The sequence below is a fragment of the Lathyrus oleraceus genome, chromosome 4 (assembly GCF_024323335.1).
Source record: "Lathyrus oleraceus cultivar Zhongwan6 chromosome 4, CAAS_Psat_ZW6_1.0, whole genome shotgun sequence".
NCBI classification, from domain to species: Eukaryota; Viridiplantae; Streptophyta; class Magnoliopsida; order Fabales; family Fabaceae; genus Lathyrus; species Lathyrus oleraceus.
In genome coordinates, this window is record NC_066582.1 from 289,938,554 (window position 1) to 289,943,275 (window position 4,722).

Consider the following 4,722-nt stretch of genomic DNA (forward strand, 5'->3'; position numbering starts at 1 on the left):
GCATCAAACATAAATAGTAGAGGAATAAGAGGTTCTAGAACACAACCTAACCGCTTTTGTGATATTGTTTATTTACTTTTCATACTGAAACTCGAAACCCCTCTCCCACTTACTATTTTCTACGCATTGCACACATTTTCCTTACTTAAAGGTGGTCCCTGTGGATTTGATCTTTTTATTACTTCAACAATATTGATACACTTACTGAGAAGTCATCACTAAACGACCGAGTTCGAGGAGCCGTTGAGAAAGCCGCTTAGTTGTGCTAAAAACATGTCTAGTTGCACGTTACGAAAGTAGGTGTAATAGAAATTTATATACTTCTATATAACTAGATATGTTGTTCTCATATTCAACTTTGGAGAGTCAATTGGCTATGTTGGGATAGATAACCACGTACCCCGTGTCCTACTTTTTATTATGTTAATTTTATTCAATTTGCATTGAAATTCCAATATATTGATCGCCTTAGCTACATAATGCTAGAGTAAGAATTGATAATCAAATACATATTCATGTGGTTTCATATCTCTAATACTAATTCACATTGTCGCGTACTTGCGACTTGCATTAAGTTTTTGACACCATTGTTGGGAGATATTTTTGATATTGAGGTTTTATTCTAGCACCGTATAGACTAAAGCACCTTTTGTTTTTATATTATTTTTATTTTATTGTATGCAAAAAACCCGTTCAATTAGAAACCTAGTTGAACCCGTGAACAAAATTGAGCGTTTCTTGCGCGAGAGACACCAAATTCTCAAACAAATGGTTGCTTCGGTATAAGACACCAAACCACTGAAAAACCACGTGGTTCCCACAAACGAGGAACTGAACAATAGTATTGTTCATATGGCCATTGCAAAAAATAAATTTGAGATTAAGTCTTCTTTGGTGGCATGGTTGAACATAACCAATTCTCAGGGTTACCTATAGAGAATCCAAACCTTCATCGGTCCATCTTTGTCGAGTTTTATGGCACCTTAAAAGCCAATTGCATTGTCCAAAATGCCATCTAACTTAGATTGTTCCCTTTCTCACTAAAAGATCGAGTCTGAGCATGGCTCCAATATTTGCCAGTTAGTTATATAACTACATGACCACAACTAAATATTAATTTCCTTTCACGGTACTTTTCGCCAAGCAAGATAACCCATGTGAGAAGTGAAATTAATAACTTTAGACAAGAGGAATGAGAGTCTCTCTTTGAAGCATGAGAGCGTTTCAAATATCTGTTAAGATGTTGCTCGTTCCATGGGCTAGAAAAGGAATGATAATACACACTTTTACAATGATTTCCTCTATCCTATGAGGATGAACTTAGACCCGGCTGTCGGTGGAACGCTCGTGAATAGCCCATAAGATGTGGCTTATAACTTGATTGCGGACATGATGAAAAACCACAATTCATGGGGAAACACCCGAGAAAAAATGGCTAAGGCCCCTCAAAAAGGTGTGCTTTATGAAGTATGGTTGTTTGATCACATGAACGCCAAGGTAGACACGCTCTACCAAAAAATTAAAAACTTGAGGGTAACACCATATGTACCTACACTTGTAGCTTATGCAGCTCCTGCCACCTTAACATTCATCTACTGTGAGGTTTATGGGTTAAATGGACATTCCGCTGGTGACTGTCAAATGATCCTTGTTAGAGGGTCCACTAACAACAACATTAATTATATTAATAATTAGTGATGTACTTAGGAAGCTAACCACTAACATCCAGTCCATTTCCACTCATAATAAAATGTTGGAGACATAGATATCCCAAGTTGTCCAATAATAATCTTCATCCTCAGTCCCTCTAAGATATTTTCCATGTAAGGCTGAGTAAAATCCTAGGGGGCATGTGCAGGATGTAATAATAACAAGTGGTAAACAAGTTAAGAGTTGTAAGGAAAAAGGTAAAAGTTAAAGAGTTCGAGAGAGATACAAAATTAGACATAGGTTCAAAATAACATTTGCATCAAGACCATGTAGAATATGAACTCAAAAGGGATCTCAATACTTTCACCAGATAAAAGTTCAACTCACAATGACTTGGCTTCAGAAAAGTTGGCATTGGCCAAGTCCTTTTGCATAGGGAGTGCTGCCTAATTCTAAGTCCAAGTCTTAGATCAAATCCAACAGTCCACACAAATAATTTTTAGGATTTTTTGTTGTTTATTATGTACATTAGGGTCCTAAGACCATAAACACAAACAAAATACACAAACAAGTATATACAACCATAATATATTCACAATTTATGGCTCAAGTGAGCAAAGTAAAAATGGCATTAAAATAAACAAGTTAAATGATATGAATAATGGCAAATGATAAATGACTTGAATTTAAAGTGCATAAAAGTAAATGATTTGAAATGAAAAGTTAGTCAAATGTTAGTTGATTAGATGTTAGTATTGTTTTTGCTTTTCAATTGTTTAAGTCATTCTTTGAAGAACACTCAACTCTCTATTCAGAAGTATAGATCCTTGAACCAAGACATCTTCCAAAGGAATGAAAAAAGGCCAAGTTTCCATACAATACCATGAAAGGGGGGAGACTTACAGTCTCACTTACTAGAATGATATGCTTTTGGGTCAAAATTTAGCGCTATGTTAAGGAATCGTAATTGGACTTATGTAGAAGTCACAACTACTTGAGGTCGGGCAATAGAAGTTTTAGTGTTAATGCATGTTAGAGATATGGTATAATGAACCATGCTCCTAAAAACATACCAACTTAAAAATAAAATGGCAAAAGGATGAACCTAATCTCATCTATACTTGTGTTGGTTTATGAACCAACTAGCCTTAAGATATAGAGATATCATTGGTCAATGGAATCGATAGGATAAAATGGGATTGAATATGAAGAGGGAGGGAAAATGAGACAAACACAAATTGGTCATGGGAGGAATTTTATCAAATTAAAATCATTCATTCATTTTGGGAGATGAAATGTACATATGATTTTAATCCAACAAAGTCAAATCAACCTTGACCAAGACCCAAACACAATAGTCAAATTTCGCAAGTCAATAAAAAGAGATCAACACAATTTATTCATAATTAAACAATTAAAAATCAATTAAAAATGCATTCAATCAAATTATGTTTGATCAAAAACCTAAAACCTCTTCAAAACGCCAAATAAATGGCCAAGAGATTTATCATAGGTCAAACAAGGTCAAAGGACCTTGGAGAAAAAATTTCATTATTTTTGGAAAGTCAAAAGTATTTTTAAACAATTAAAAATATGCATAAAAACATATAAATCATGAAAAATATTAATATTGATCCAAAAAATAATTTTAATTCAGAAAATGAAAGAGAAAATATTTGAATTTTTTTGGTGAGTGTCCCATATTTTTTGGATCAATATTAAAATTAATATGAATTAATGAAAATAAAGCAATTAAAATGAAAATTCAAAAAATCAAAAATACGTGGACTATCTGATCTTCCTCATTAATTGAGGTGGCAGATCAAGTGGTCCAAAACGCGCGTTCCATGTGGTCTTGAGTCAACAGCGTAACAGGCATGGTAATTACAATGGACAGATGAGATTAAAACAATTTGAATGGATCATGTGGTTTAGAGACTTGCCAACGCATCGCCAGAGCCAGAGCTCCGATCTTCTTCTCCGGTGGACCTCACTGGTCTGGTACACCTTCAAGCATCACCAAAATGAAAAGGCAAGACATGGATTTAAAGTGAAAATGACCAGTAGCTCGAATTTGGCCTCAATTTTGTCTAACTCCAAGTATATAGGAAGATACATGGAGTTGAATTTTGAGGATCATGATTTGAGTTGCTTAAATTTGACCTCTAAGCAACTCAATCTTGTTGCCTACACTGGTAAGACTTCAGACAACCAAAAATCAACAAGAATAGTGGAGAAAAAAAGAGAGAATCGAAGAGTGGGAAAATTTGGAAAATCACCTTCAATGTAGCTTCAGATTGGCACGATATTGCTCTCAATTATGCTTGGCCTTACTTCAGATGCTTGATGGAGTGGAAATGAATCAAGGAAAGGGATGGACTCTTGGAGTTTCAATCTCAAAAACAGTGGGAGATTCAAACTCGATTTTCACAGAAAATCTTCAAGCTTATCTAATGGTGAGGGTTTAGGGTTGTTGAATCGAAGCTTGCGCATGAGGTCCAAATTTCTGAGCAAAAAAGCTTCTATTTATAGGCCAATGGGATTGATAATTGCACACTTCCATTTTTGACAAAACTTGAAAATCTATCTTGCATGCTTGCATGAGCGTGTGATAGGCCCATCAAATGATGCACTTAGGTCTAAAATTGTTTGTAAGCCATGTTGAAATCATGTTGTCGAGCCATGCATTCGTGTATGAAAAGTGGAACTTGAAATTATCCAAATGGTTCTTCAACTTTAACCCATGTGCAAGTCATTCATCCTTTGTCCAAATGATATGATTTTGGATGTTTTGGAAAGGTTAGATCAAGAGGAACAACTTTAATGTTGAACATTTTTTCATTTTAATCTTGGATCATGATGAATTTTAAGGTGGAAGTTTGGAAAATCAAACATATAAAAAAAATCTAAGTACCAAGCCATATGTTCATTTATTCCACCTTGAATAACATTTTCTATGGGCTTCAAATGAGAAGAGTTCCTTCATCAAAGTTATATCTATTTCAAATACCTTAAATTTGGTTAAAAATTTGACCTCATTTGTATTTGGGATGAAGGAGTTATGCATTTTAG

At 34.6% G+C, this 4,722-nt stretch overlaps 1 non-coding gene across 1 annotated transcript; it reads right to left on the reverse strand.

Moving 5' to 3' along the window:
* Positions 1–1,154: 1,154 nt before the first annotated feature.
* On the reverse strand, positions 1,155–1,257 carry LOC127077416 (small nucleolar RNA R71). The gene has a single exon (XR_007787229.1). It is a non-coding gene; the product is annotated as a small nucleolar RNA R71 (small nucleolar RNA).
* Between the last annotated feature and the right edge of the window lie 3,465 nt (positions 1,258–4,722).